The sequence below is a fragment of the Rhinopithecus bieti genome, unplaced genomic scaffold (assembly GCF_001698545.2).
Source record: "Rhinopithecus bieti isolate Rb0 unplaced genomic scaffold, ASM169854v2 scaffold_14936, whole genome shotgun sequence".
NCBI lineage: Eukaryota > Metazoa > Chordata > Mammalia > Primates > Cercopithecidae > Rhinopithecus > Rhinopithecus bieti.
In genome coordinates, this window is record NW_016808811.1 from 956,869 (window position 1) to 972,952 (window position 16,084).

The following is a 16,084-nucleotide window of genomic DNA, read 5'->3' on the forward strand; positions in this document are numbered from 1 at the left end:
CAAAATAAGGCTTATTTTTCCCCTATTTAATTAGATTCCTCATAATGAGGAACTGAGGTTTGCCTGAACATTCTCATAATGTTTCCAACCTGACTAAAATAGCATTTGATTTCATTTCAATGAAAACATATTTTAGCCCCAAATTCCACATTGAGATTTACTTAAACTTTAAAACAAATACATCTTTCTATATTAATCTGTAAGACTACTGCAATGGGAGTGCAAGATATGAAGACCAGCAACTGAATGCAAGCAGACCAAAATTCCTAAGGATACCATTATTCTGGAAGGGGATGTTCTTTTAAAAAACAGCCTTTAGAAAGCATTAAAATAAAGAGGAGGCCCAGTCACAAAATTTATAATTTATTCTACAATTATGACAACTGAACAAAATCTATTACATAATTAGCAAATACCAGGATAAAGAGAGAAAACTCTTATTTTAAAATATATTATTCTACTTTAAAATAGGTTAAAGGGTATACAGGTGCTCCATGTACTATTTTTCTAACTGTTTTGTAAGTTTGAAATTATATCAAAATAAATGCATTTCAATAAAAGTGTCACTTTCCTTATTTTCATCAAACTGGTTTATCTCTAGTCAAGTTTAATTTCTTAAAGTCCATCATCTAAAAATGCACACAGATAATATACAAAATAAAAAATAAAACTAGCGTGTTGACAACACTATCCATGATCCTGTTAATCTTCAATTTGCAGAAAAATGAGAATGACAGATCTTGAAAAGAAGACCAAAATCCTATGCTGTGAAAGCATAGAAATTAGATGAATAGGCAAAAAATCTTGTCCCAGACAATGAGAGCCAACTGGAGATACCACTGACATCCATCACCTAATCCCCATTTCTGAGCTCAGACAGACAGACCTCCAGATAGACTGTGCAGGTGTCCTACTGGGAAGAGATTATTAGAAATAGCAGTAAAATAGCTCACTTTTAATTATCTCTCTAAAACCTCTTTGCCCTCATTAAAACCCCCAATTACATACATACACACACATAGACACACACACACACACACACACACACACACACACACACACATCCAGATTGTACAGAGGCAATACATAGCTGACTCCACCTTTAAAGTTAAGTTTGCATAAGGGGAAAAACAGTATCAATCAGTACTTTTGTGTAATTTGGAGTAATAGCAACAATAAAGGCTACTATTTATTGAATGTTTACTTTATGCTGGAAATTGCAATAAGTCCTTCACAAGCATGAGCTAATGTATTTAAAGCCAGCTAAATGGCTGGGAGAGAAATTCAAATCTGGAAGTGATAAGGAAGGAGGCTGGGTTCCTGTAGTATTGACAGATGCATAGCAGGAATTCCAGAGACAGTTCTATGGAAGACACAAAACGACTCAATGACAAATTGCATAGAAGGAGAAAGAGAGGGGAATCCATGGAGAAACTAAGGTTTTGGCCTCAGCCACTGGAACTTTGGTAACACATCAGAATTGGGGCAAATGAGGTAGGGAGTATGCTTGGTAGAGAAAGAATCAAGACAACGATTAATTTCACTTTATTCCAATTACAACTGATGTCATGGAAAGACTCAAAGAAATATTATGTCAGAAAATCCCATCTCACATTGGCAGAACTAATAAATATGAATGGATGATTTTTATTGGGAAGGAAAGGATTGTGAAAGGGGGTAGATGGGCTGATGTCATATACTAAGACCTTGGCACTCACATTCACATCCAATGGCTTACATCTCTGCTAAACCCCTTCTCTCGCTGTTACATACATAGGACCTCAAAATAAAGCAAAAGCCAGATGATATAACAAAACAGAAAAATTAACAGCCACCCTGTGAGCTAAGTATAATTTCCTATCTCTATTTCTTTCACATTTCTTGGGTTATTTGGATTTGCTTTTTTTTTTCCTTCTTCTCCCATTCTCTTACCATGAAACTAAAGGAAGAAATAAATAAGTGGCAAAGGTATTAAACAGAAAAAAAAAAAAAAATGAAGGGGGGAAAACATCCAACAGGGTGATAAAGAACAACATAAATGATTTCTTGAGTGTTTCTAATGTGTCAAATACTACACTAAGGTCTTCACAATATAGAGATTAAAGTTAATATTTTATGGGTAAAGAAATCAAACATCTAAAAAATGATCTGGAATGTATTAAAAACATGAATGTTAAAGTTCGACTCAGCTTCATTTGAATCTCAGTGCCAAAACTGATAACACACAGTGTTTCATCTCTGTACTTCTTAAAGTGTTTAAAAAATTAAAAGCAAAATAAATTATTTTGAAAAAAATCACTAACACAGATTTGCATATGGAAGGCTCTCAATAATTGTTAACTTCTTCAAAGAATTGAATATCTACTCTGTATTCCTAACTGTCCTAAGCAGTCTTTACAGTTTCCCCTACATGATTTAAAATGTAGTTATTCAAAGCTAGAAATTGAAATCCAGATTAATAACAGAACTTATCCAGAGGCCTAGCAGTAGTAGATAACCCCACGTTTTTCCATAAACCATTATAACAAATGCCTGGCTCTACCTCTGAAATATGATGCCACTTTTGTATGCAGACTACTGTTCACAATATGTAAATTTAAATTCAAGAGATCAAAATGGAAAATGCCAGCACTCAAAGGGCACTAAGTGGATTTACAAACCAATTTGGCTCCTTGTGAGCCTCATCTTTATACATTCCCCCTGGGAATACATGACTTTTATCCCTACACAGTGGTCACTCATATGGATTAATCCCTCCAATTCTGAAGTAATCCTGAAGTCAAGAAGGTGTTAAAATTTTGGCAGGATTAAAAGAGTTACTGTTGCTGCTGCATAAGAAAGGAAAATGTCATATAGAGGGTAGAAAACGCTTATTTAAAATGTGAATTAGAGTACAACTATGGTGACAAACCTTGCAAAGTTAAAAAATAAATCTAGAGAAATGCAATTTTCACTCACATGGAACTCTCATCCGGATTCACAAAACAAGCTTGATGAAATTCCTTCCAGAAGGGTAATACTTGGGGGAAAAATCAAGTCAAAGTTCAGGAGATTCAGGATCCCATAATATCTGTGGAATGTGCAACTTTGCATGACCTTACTAAGATGCTTTAGAAAAAATACAAAATAAATTTTAATACTCTCCCTAGATATTGATAAGATAAATTATTAAAGATGCCTTATTATGGTAATTAAGAAACAATTAACTTATAATTACTAGCCATTACCTAAACCTTGGCTTTAAGCAACTTATTTTTATAGATGTTGGTTCACATTTAAAGTAAAAAACAATTACTGGTAATTTCACTTATTTTCAGTAGAAGAAAAGCAAATCTGATATTGGGTAATACTTCGCAATATAGCATTTACCATGCATTTTAACTGTGGGTAGGTTATTTAAGCCAGGCAATTAAGTTTCCTGTCACTTTCTTTTGCTATTTCAAGTGGTTCTAATAAACAGCCACAAGGGGGTGCACATAAATCATTCAAAAGTAATGGCTAGAAACGTTTTCATGTGGTTTGAAGAATGATTCTCCAAATATGTTTGGATTTCCTTTTTTACTCCCCACATAATCACGAATTATAATTTTCTATGGATCATGCATTTTCAAATGCTATCTTATAGGAACTTGCAGGGCTTGCTTTTCATTGCTGATAATCTTGCCACACTTATTCACTAAAAAAAAGTAGCAATGGAATGAAATAAATCTGAAAGGTACGTCTCTTAACAATTTTATTCTTACACTTCTTCCCTTTCCAGGTTTTGATTAAAATCCAGTGATGTTGATGCCAGTCAAAGCTCATCACTAATTAATGACTATATGTCCCTATATCTTGCAACTCATTAGTTAACACATCAGAATGTCCGAAAAATTACAGTTCCTTACCTCTCACTTTCAAAGCAATAAAACACTCAGTTTTGATGCAAAGATTTAATTATATTCTCAAGTACTATTTAAAGCAATACTTCTGATATTCTAAAGTACTATTTAAAGCAATTGCTTAAGGCTATAATAGGCTACACCATTTACAACAAAAAACATAAATGGTAGAGTTCATTGCAAAAATAATTTCCTGTTGAGATGTCAATATAAACAATCAATACAAAGTGGAAAGACCATAAAGGTATGTAATAATAAGTGAAACGATCATAATCAACGCAGAAGATATCTACACAGTCTTCGATGTAAAAGAATGGATTATTTTCCCATTCATATTTACAACTGAATCACATCACAGCTGAAAATCACATCACAGTTCTAATTTCTGATTGATTACAAGCAAGCATCTCTTCTCTGCCTTGTCCCAAACTGTATCTAGTTCCTCCTTCCTCAACAGCTTCTTAGGAAGAAGCTCTGGCAAGGGGTGGGGATCTGGGGTGCTAGCCTGGCATTCACTCCCAGGTACTGGCCAATTTAACTCTCCATAGCTATATAATATAGACATTCTTCTCTAGGTCAGTAAATCCATAGCACTACTAAACTAGATCTCAATGGCCAAAACTCACATGAGGTATACAGGATGGACACATGAGCACATCTTGCATTAATAAATAATCAGAAGTCAAAGACTAAATACATATTACTTCATACCCTTTAATGTGAGCAAATGACTGAAAAAAAACATACTGCCATCTAAAAACAAATGCTGTGTAAGGCTATCTGGATACTTGTCATTCATTTAATTCTGACTTGAATGTCACTTGCTACTTCAGCATTTGAATGTTTTGGATCTACTTAGTGAAAGAGTTCTACTATGAATCCCACTCCATTGGACCTCATCAGTTAGATCTAACTCTTACTTGAATTTAATATAACTTTCATCTTTCTCAATTTTTATCAGCAATAATACTTTTCTTATGGAAATATATTGGGAAAATTAACTTAAGTTTCTGGAGAATTGTTTCTGGAGAATACCCTCTTGTTTTTCAGAAGATAAGTAGGAGCAATACACTCTCAGGAGAATACTACCATTTATTTTTAATTAATTGGCCTAACCATGACAACTATGCAATCTTGATCAAGTTACTCAAACTAAGTTTCCTTTTCTATATAATAAAGACGATAATATGTCCTTATCTCATGGCCTGCTTATAAAGGTTAAATTTTTTACTTTATGTCTAATGATCATAAGAATTTATTAATAAAGCATTAATTGCCTCCTATTAAATTCTTTCTTTTGAGTAGGCCAACTGCAGTGCTCTAGATTTTTTTTTTTTCAATGAATTAGGAAGCTGCTATTGGAGTTTTAGTATAAGAGTGATATCTCACTAGCACATACTTGATGTCAAAGCTTATTAACTGCAGAAGAGTAGTTAATAGGGGTAAAATGGCAAGCAATCTGTCTACTTCTAGAGTTTATAACTAGTGACAAATATATAAATCAAATTAAAGTTTGCTATTTTTTAATAAAACCATCTATACTCATAAGGTGGAGGAATGGAAAACCATTCCACCAAGAAGGAATTGACCATTTTCACAGAATCTAGCAGAGAAAGTGGGAGAGGAGAGTAGATTGTAAAATTTCATATAATCCACTGTGATGTAATTAACATCATAACTCTAGGTGGTAAAAAATTAAACTATTTGTATACTAAGTTATTTGAACCACAAAGGTAGGTTATTTATTGTATCTTTCTTGTTCTTAAACTACTTTTGCTTTATTCCTTTCTACTCAGCAATCTCTAATGGGGGATTAAAGTAAGAATACTTTTTAAACATTTAAGCATTGTAGAAACATTTTCAAATATTAGACATAACCATAACATTGCCTCCCCACTTATCTACTTATTACCAGCCTAATTACTGCTTTTCATTTATAACCCTTTAATATTGGAGGCTAAAACAGAAAACAAAGTCAAACTTCTTTTCAACTATAAATATCAAGATATGTGAAAGGTCAAATTAGAATTGGCATCTTAAAAGCTGCTTAAAATAATACTCCAAATGACCTGTATATACATTCACTTTTAAAAACATACTTTTTTTTTTTTTAATTTTGACCAAAAGGTATGCATTTAAGAGAGCAATTTTATAGAATTTTTTAAAAGACCATATTAACTCAAAGGTCACACAAGGAAGATATTAAAGTTATGTCATTCAGAACCTGTATTCTCAAAGGGAGATTTAAGAAATGTAGTACCCTGAAGTTGTTTCATTCCAACAGGTTAAATACTCACTCCTGCATTTGACTAGGTAAAAATGTTCTTCAGGGATACTGGTGAAGTTACTTCAGCCGGTTCTCTACCTTCGCACATTCTAAGGAAACATCAGGGTCTGCTGAACTTTGTACCTCTGGTGGCACAACTAGACCACTCCAGTGATGCTCCTATGTTTGTTAATATGGGCAAAAATATTCCTATAACACAGTTGCCTTATTTATGTCAATATCCTCATGTTCATGAAAATATACCTCCTCCCATTCTCCCACCTCAAATATCAGAGACACTGTACATCCCAAGCTGAGCTAGTTAGGGCCTCAAGAATATTTCTATTTACATGTTCCAACCCCTAACTTAGAGTGGGGGAAAGTGGCTTCGTGTATGGGAGCAAGGGGAGGGAGTTTCAGCAAAGTGATAATTTATATCACTCCCTCCCTCCCACTTAATGCTATTTCTTCTTGCTAATTGTGCTCTATCCTTCTTGGTATTCCCTACTAAGAGTATCTTTGGATTGAAAAAAAATAAAATCATTCATCTTTTATAAATTCTTCATTTGTGAATTTAAGCAAATCTCTGATAGCCTTTGCCAGTTTAAAAGCAAATAAAATTCATTAAATTAGCAAAGTCATATTTTATAGTAATTGCATTTTAGTAGCTGAATGTTAATATAATCATAATTGTCCAGTATTTTGATAATAACAGATTGCCAAATGTTTAAGAAAAATGGAAGATATCCCAGTGTATATGCAGTTTCTTAAATTTCTTATTGTAGTTGTGCATTAGTGGGGGAGAATGGGAATAAAGAGGAGGACAGGAGAGAAGAGGGAAAGAAGGAAGGAATTATGCAGGATACAGATGTACATAAACAAAGGAGAGAATGATCTAACTAATACAGGGAGAAATGAGGAAAAATGAGGTCTGGGGCCAGTGGTGTGTTAAAGCAGGCTCACAGTGGCTCACAGAACCTTTGTGCTCATCTCTTCCCAGCTCGTACTGGGTGAGCGACCTTGTGTTGAAATCAGCCAAGGTGGGAGGATTTACTCCGTGAAAATCAGCAAGCTCTACACGTCAGATTTCTCACACATACATAGCCACATGTATGCATGCATGTGCATATAACATGCACCTGAGCGCCAGTTTTTCCCAATCTACCACTGCCTGGAGCCAAATATGTAACTACGCATTGCTTAACAATGGGCATGTGTTCTGAGAAATGGATCGTTAGGCTATTTTGTCATCATGCAAACATTGTAGAATGCATTGCACAAAGCTAGATGGTACAGCCTACTATACACCTAGGCTATATGGTACAGCTTATTGCTCTTAGGCTTCAAACCTGGACAGCACCTTACTGTACTGAATACTGTAGGCAACTTTAACAGTGGTCAGGTAAGTATTTGTGTTATCTAAATATATCTAAACCTAGAAAAATATAGTAAAAATATGGTGTAAAAGATTTTTTGTAACGGCACACTGTACAGGGCACTTACCATGAATGGAGCTTGCATGCCTGGAAATTGCTCTAGGTGAGTCAGTGACTGGGTGGTGAGTGAATGTGAAAACCTAGGACGTTACTGCACATGATTATAGATTTTACAAACACTGTATGCTTTGACTACATTAAATTAATAAAAAAATACTTTTCTTCAATAATAAATTAACCTTAGCTTATGGCAAATTTTTTACTTTTAAACTTTTAATTTTTTAACTTTTGACTCTTGTCAAAGCTTAAAACACATTATACCGTTATAAGAATATTTTATTTCTTTATATCCTTATTCTATACACTTTCTTCTATTTAAAATTTATGTTTTACTTGATGACACAAAGACACACATTAGCTTAGGCCTGCACAAGTTTAAATCATCAATATCACCATCTTCTACTTCCACATCTTGCCCTAATAGAATGTTTTCGGGGCAATAACACACATGGAGCTGTCATCTCTTACAATGACAATGCCCTCTTCTGGAATACCTTCTGAAGAACATGCCTGAGACTGCTTTGTATGTTCTATTATAAGTAGAAGTATACACTCTAAAATAATGATCAAAAGTATAGTAATACATAAACCAATAACAAAGGTGTTCATTATCATGATCAAGTGCTCTGTGTTATACACAATTCTAGGTGCTATACTTCTATAGATGGGCAGTACAGATTTGTCTGCACTGGCATCACCAGAAACACATAATGTATTGCACTATGATGTTAAGACACCTACGATGTCATTAGGCGATAGGAATTGTTTAGCACCATTATAATCTTATGGGATCAATATCATGTATGTGATTTATTGCTGACTGAAATGTTATGAACACATGACTAAATATAAATGGCATGTACCATGAATGCTGTTGCTCTTGTTAGCAAATAATGTTTATAGTTAACATTTTGTGATCATTCATTCGGTGTTTAGGTTCATCTTTAGAATCTTTCACAGCCTAGCACCATAGAAAGCTACTATCTCCTGACCGGGCGCAGTGGTTCACCCTGTAATCCCAGCACTTTTGGAAACCGAGGTGGGAGGATCACCTGAGGTCAGGAGTTCGAGACCAGCCTGGCCAACATGGTAAAATCCTGTCTCTACTAACAATACAAAAATTAGCCAGGCATGGTGGCACACATCTGTGATCCAAGCTACTTGGGAGACTGAGGCACGAGAATCATTTGAACCTGGGTGGCGGAGGTTGCAGTGAGCTGAGATCCTGCCACTGCACTCAAGTCTGGGTGACAGAGCAAGACACCATCTCAAAAAAAAAAAAAAAAAAAAAAAAAACAGAAAGAAAGCAAGCTACTATCTACCAGATAGACTTGTGAAGCTAAAACTGTCACCAGTGCTAGAGTAGAAGTTTCTGCCAGCATTGCTAGGGAAGCTCAGAAACCAGAAAGTTTTACATGTAAAAAATTAAGTTTAAGTGTAAAGAAGTACAAATGAATTTAATCTTTTCAATATTGGAAAAGATATATTTAATTGGAAATGTTATAGGTTAATAGGTACATGTTTAAAAGAGATGCTTTAATAACTAGATAAAAGAGATCTTGTGTAGTTAGCACTCTTTACCACTATTTGTTGCTTAATATAGGTGTTTTTTTGAATAAATACATAAAACATAACAGCCACATTATGACCACAACACAACATATATGGTCAAGAAGACTGCATATACTAGAGGACCCATAAGATTACAATGGAGCTGAAGAATTCCTGTTACCTAGTGATGTCACAGCTGTTGTGACATTGTAGTACAACACATTACCTTTTCTGTGTTTAGTATGTTTAGATACACAAATGCTTATCATTGTGTTACAACTGCCTGCAGTATTCAGTACAGTAATATCCTGTATAGATCTGTAGCCTAGGAGCCTTAAGTGACAGTGGAACCATGTAGCCTATGTATTATTTTCATATTTTCTAATTTCTAAACCTTCAAAAGTGGGTATTTTCCCTATTAAAATCTTTTTTGAACAGTGATACACACTCTCTATTGCATCCCCAAACACAGTTTCAGAATTGTGCTGATGCCATGTTTACGCATGTGATAAAAAGTCAACTTGAGTAGAATGATGATGATTGTTCTTGGCTTATGAAATGCTTACTTGAAATAATATAATGATGAGGTAAGGATCAGCACGGCTACAGGAAGGTTAAGAAGAGATTATTAAAGGAGGAGCATTTCTCACACATAATTCTACCCAATTAAAGTTTGAGAAATGAGAAAAAAGGGATATTCCTTCAGAAACGTAAGCATCATAACATTACCTTTTCCTAGTTCACTTTCCCTGGAACAACACTTACTTGGGATGTTTATGTCACATGTTATCTCGATATAAATAAACACAGGAAACATTGTAATTGGAACTTGTACAGCTAAGAAAAAACAGCACCAGAAGCTAATACACACACATAGTATATCTTTACTATAAACTACCCCCTTTGTGTCTGTTTGGATGTGAACATTTTAAGGACCTCCGAGAGTCAGGGGGAAGAAAAAATAATCTTTTAAATAAATAATTCCTTGATTGAATAAGCCAGCAAATTTAATCACAGTGTTGTTAAAATAAAACAAAAAAATTTAATTAAAAGAGAAAACTTTAGAGCTTTAACACGGAATACAAAGTCCATGAATACCCATAAGTTATCTATGTCCTACAATTTAGCAAACAAGAGATATGATTTATTTTGCAAAGATTTTCTTTTAAACTTTCCCAGGCATTTGAGCACAGGCTCTTAGTCATAGCTAAGAATTACTTCCCAAATAAGTTCCATATGTTATAACTCTCGGCCCTGGTCTTTTCCAAATCCAGATCTGGTCATAAACTAGGGGCCAGTTTTCCACACTGTACAGCTGTCAAAAGCCTTTCTTATCCAAGGAAGTAAAGAACCTCTTTCAGCCCTTAATGTGAGGTCTTAGATCATGTGAAGAATGAGCGATATGTCAATACTAGAGAAATTCTCTTTAAAACATATGACAAACAACATTAAAAAAATTACACTTTTCCTTACCTGTGAAAAGTATGTTCCAACAGAAAATAGAATCATTTAATAAATCATTAACATCTGACCTCTTTTGGTCTTACCCTGAGGCCATGGCTTGAATTACTTTCAGTTCATAGAACTGCCTATGAGGTTAAGATTCTTCTCCAGAAAATGAAGCTTGAAAACTACTTTTCTTTCAGACAGCTTGAGACATTTGAGACATTCAGACTCTCCTGCACTTATCATGATGCGTACAATCAGATAATAAGGCAAAGCAGTAACGCTATGCCACGTGCCACCTGAATCATCCTATATAATTATGAAAAACTGCTTGCTTCTCTTTCTTTTTCCTCCTAAAAAATTAAGAGATACCTACTATATCTAGTGGGAAAGAAAAGTTACATTTTGAGGCCAGGAGTTCAAGATCAACCTGGCCATCATGGTAAAACCCTGTCTCTACTAAAAATAAAAATAAAATAGCCAAGTGCGGTGGTGCACACCTGTAATCCCAGCTACTCAGGAGCCTGAGGCAGGAGGATCGCTTGAACCTGCGAGACGGAGGTTGCAGTGAACAGAGATTGCACCACTGCACTCCAGCCTGGGTGACAGAACAAGACTTCACCTCAGGGGAAAAAAAAAAGAAAGAAAGAAAGAAAGAAAAAGAAAAGTTAGCTCCTTAGATGCCCAGTTTACATGAGCAGGATGACAGTTGCTGGTTGTAAAACTCTCCTTCTTATCTCCATGTTAACCAGGTCCCCAAACACGGAATCCTAACAACAAAATATATTGTCAATAATCACATCCTGTTTGTAACTTTCTGCTTTTAGTAGTGTCCTAACACATTCAAGTATATTACTAGTTAAGGAATATTTTAATTAATCTAAATTACTAACCTGAAAATATTGGAGGGAAAAATGCATGTTCTCAGATAATTCAGGAATACAGTAAAATTTACCACCATCAAAATGAAAATAGCTTTGCATAGTAACACAAAGATACAAAGCTAATGATATTAGTGTACCTTACCCCAAAGCTTCCCAATCCCTGCTTCATATGTCATCATGAGAGCACCTAGGTGTATCTTAACAGCCTTTTGACTCAGGTGACCTTTCAAGAATTCTTTTGCAGAGTAAAAGGAGCAAAGACAGACTCAACCAACTTAATCTTACACTTCAAGATAAGAAAACACTCTACACTCCATCCATGGGTCAACTAATGCATTTTCATGCTTCAGATATCAGGTGAAGTGAAAGCTTAATAATGCTTTCTCCAACCCAGATACTTCTGCCAAGCTCCTTATCTGTAAACGGTTTGTCTTACTCCCACGGACACCTCAAAAACACACCCTCAAAGCAGGTCCCAGCCTTCTCCACTCCACTGATTTTTCTCCTCTCGGTGAATGGCACTATATTCAGCCAACTCTCCAGTCATCCTAGACCAAGGCCTCTCCTTCATCTTCTGCGCCCCATGCAGGATCTCCCCACCGCCTTGGCTTGCCTCCAATCACATCTCTTCAGGTTAAATTAGCAATTACACAACTCTCAGCACTCCGTTTCACGACCCACCTATATTTAACTTTCCACACAGACGCCAGAATGTTCTCTTTAAGTGGACAGTATTTCACTCCCCAGCGTTCATCGTCTCTCCACAACCTTCAATAGAAAAGGACTTCCTTTAGCCCAGTATCCAAGGGCCCTTAAAGAAAAGCCATCTCCTTACCTCCTAAAAACCTTTTTGGCTGCCATTCCCATGTGAGAAAGCCTTGATTTCTACCATGTGCATGGCAGACGCACTTGACAGCCCTAACTTAAGCATACCTTGAGAATGAGACTGTATGGCAGATGCCCCAAATGTGTGTTCAGAGTTCCAAACTAAGGAATTGAGAGTGGCCAACCGGAGATTCATTACTTATCTATGTGGAATATCTGAACCCTCAGCCTGTCCAGTGGAACACAAGCCATTCAGGGGATCGAGGCCTTTGCCTTGGGTTCAATCAACATTGTCAGGTGGAGGTTGTTAGTGGGAGGGTGTTAACTAAAAATACTATGTAACCTGCATGCTTTTTACAGTGGGTTGGTGGTTCTTCTGGTCCATCCCACTGTCATTGGACCACTCTCTATGTAAGTTTCCCAGTAATAAAGCCCTATGTTTTGTGTGTTGGCTCTGGGTCTCTTCTTCAGGTGCTTGAACCTAGTGTCATCCTATTGAAGTTAACAGGGGTCTGGCATGCCACCATGTAACATGACTTATAAATCCTAGCTCCCTTGACCTCTTCAATCCTTCTCTCTGTTCCACTTGTTCCCTATCTGAACATATCTTACTCATTCTGTAAACCTCAGCTCAAGCTTTACCTCCTTGCTGAGCCTTCCCTCATATTCCTAGGTTAAGTCTCAAGGCCCTTCTTCAAACTCCCACAGGATACTGATCATATGACTATCACAGCAGATGCCGGTACTCTGCAGACCACAGTGTGCACAGTGTGTCTTCCCATCCAGATTATGAGTATTTTTGAGAAAATGTTTATGTCTCCAGCTTTTATTTTTGTATCCCCCAAAGATGAGAGCAGTATCTGAGGCATACAGTTATTAGCCAACAATTATTTATTGATATAAGCTTATTGGTTGGAAGTGGGGGTAGGGTAGGAGGTGGAGAAAGAATTTGGAAGACAGGAAGTTAGAGAGTGGAAAATGCCAAAATCAAACTTAAATGATAAAGATGGACAATGTCAGACTTCACATTCCTACAAACTAAACATCATTTTCCTATTCACATATCAGTTTCAGTCTCAAACAATGGTCTATCCATGCATACCCTAGTTGAGTGTGAGGTGTTCTGATGAACCATTGAGAAAGAAAAATCAGAAATGCATGGATTCAGTATGAAGATACCCTGTCTCTTTGGGAGAAAGAGAAGATTTTAATAGATAACAAATGAAGACCACCTTCTACTTAAGCATGCCACATTACAGGTTTTTATTACATACAAAAACAAAAGGTTACTTATCTCATTAAATTTTACTTCTACTTCTAAAAGGTGAATAGATGAGATTAACTTCTGGAACTTTGTTTCTTTGTAAATTCTAGTTCTAGTTACCATTTGGAAATGAATCTTGAAGAAGCACTGTGGATAGAGTAGGGAGAATAGGCATGCTAAATGCTATTTGGCAAAATAACCTATCTTTAGCCATTTATTAGAAATAAATAAGCAATGGCCTGCTGTCTTATGAGGCCTTGCTAGCCTCTGCCAAAAATTCAATTAGGCTGATAAACAATCTCGGAAGAATGAAGGGTCAAAAACACAGCTTCTTGTCATCTTTGAGTTTACTAATCAGGGAACATATTATCTACATTACTAAGGTACAAAATTACATTACTGAATTACAACTAGGACAACTGGGCAAAAAGGTGAAAACAAGGGCAAGCCTACGTAATGCTGTGAAGTGGATAAAATCTGTTTTCAAAAGCTTCTATCTCTTCAGCCACCCCAGGTAGGTTTTGTTTAGCCTGTATTCGAGTGTGTTTATTTTATCTCTGAGTAGGCTTTGTCTGGCCTTTATTCTAGTGTGTTTACGATTACCACCTCCTCTCACTAAAAACTATGCAGCCAGGAAACCTAAGTTTTATTTTTTAATTTTTTTATTTTCACAGGTTATTGGAAAACAGGTGGCATTTGGTTACATTAGTAAATTCTTTAGTGGTGATTGATGAGATTTTGGTGCATCCATCACCCAAGCAGTATACAGTGTATCCAATTTGTAGTCTTTTACCCCTCACTGCCTTCCCATCCTTTCCCTCCGAGTCCTCAAAGTCCACTGTGTCATTCTTATACTTTGCATTCTCATAGCTTAGCTCCCAATTATGAGAATATACAATGCTTGATTTTCCATTCCTGAGTTACTTCACTTAGAATAATAGTCTTCAGTCTCATCCAGATTGCTGCCAATGCCATTCACTTATTTTTACGGCTGAGTAGTATTCCACTGTGTGCGTGTGTGTGTGTGTGTGTGTGTGTGTGTGTGTGTGTACCACAGTTTCTTTATTCACTCGTTGATTGATGGGCATTTGGGTTGGATCCACGTTTTTGCAATTGCTAATTTTGCTGCTATAAACACGCGTGTGCAAGTATCTTTTTCATATAATGACTTCATTTCCTCTGGGAAGATACCCAGTAGTGGGATCGCTGGATCAAATGGTAGTTCTACTTTAGTTCTTTAAGGAATCTCCACTCTGTTTTCCATAGTGGCTGTACTAGTTTACATCCCCAACAGCAGTGTAGAAGTGTTGCCTGTTCACTGCATCCACATCAACATCTACTATTTTCTGATTTTTTGATTATGGCCATTCTTGCAGAAGGTGGTATCATACTGTGGTTTTGATTTGCATTTCCCTGATCATTAGTGATGTTCAGATTTTTTCATATGTTTCTTGGCCATTTGTATATCTCCTTTTAGAATTGTCTATTCATGTCCTTATTCCACTTTTTGATGGGATTTTTTTTTCTCGTTGATTTGTTTGAGTTCATTGTACATTCTGTCCTTTGTCAGGTGTATAGATTGTAAAGATTTTCTTCCATCCTGTGGGTTGTCTATTCACTCTGTTGACTGTTCCTTTCGCCATGCAAAAGCTCTTTAGTTTCATTAAGTCCCAGCTATTTATCTTTGTTTCTATTGTATTTGCTTTTGGGTTCTTGGTCATGAAATCCTTGCCTACGCCAATCTCTAGAAGGGTTTTTACAATATTATCTTCTAGAATTTTTATTATAGATTCAGGTCTTAGATTTAAGTCCTAGATCCACCTTGAGTTGATTTTGGCATAAGTTGAGAGATGAAGATCCAGTTACATTCTCCTACATGTGGTTTGCCAATTATCCCAGCACCATTTATTCAATGGGGTATCCTTTCCCCACTTTTTGTTTTTGTTTCCTTTGTCAAAGATCAGTTGGCTGTAAGTATTTGGCTTTATTTCCGGGTTCTCTTTTCTGTTCCATTGGTCTATGTGCCAATTTTTATACCAGTACCATGCTATTTTGGTGACTATGGTCTTATTGTAAAGTTTGAAATCAGGCAATGAGATGCCTCCAGATTTGTTCTTTTTGCTTAGTCTTGCTTTGGCTATGCAGGCTATTTTTTTGGTTCCATATGAATTTTAGGATTTTTTTTTTTTTAGTGTTCAGAGCATCTTTTATTTTCCTTTCCTATTTTTTTAAATTTTTTTTATACTTTAAGTTCTAGGGTACATGTGCACAACGTGCAGGTTTGTTACATATGTATACATGTGCCTTGTTGGTGTGCTGCACCCATTAACTCATCATTTACATTAGGTATATCTCCTAATGCTATCCCTCCCCCCCACCCTCTCCCCACAATAGGACCCGGTATGTGGTGCTCCACTTCTTGTGTCCAAGTGATCTCATTGTTCAATTCCCACCTATGAGTGAGAACATGC

At 36.0% G+C, this 16,084-nt stretch overlaps 1 protein-coding gene across 1 annotated transcript in view; it reads right to left on the minus strand.

Annotated features, from left to right (window-relative positions):
• ARHGAP42 (Rho GTPase activating protein 42) overlaps positions 1-16,084 on the minus strand; it is a 327,325-nt gene that overhangs the window by 148,093 nt on the left and 163,148 nt on the right. The gene's annotated exons all lie outside the window — the stretch shown is intronic.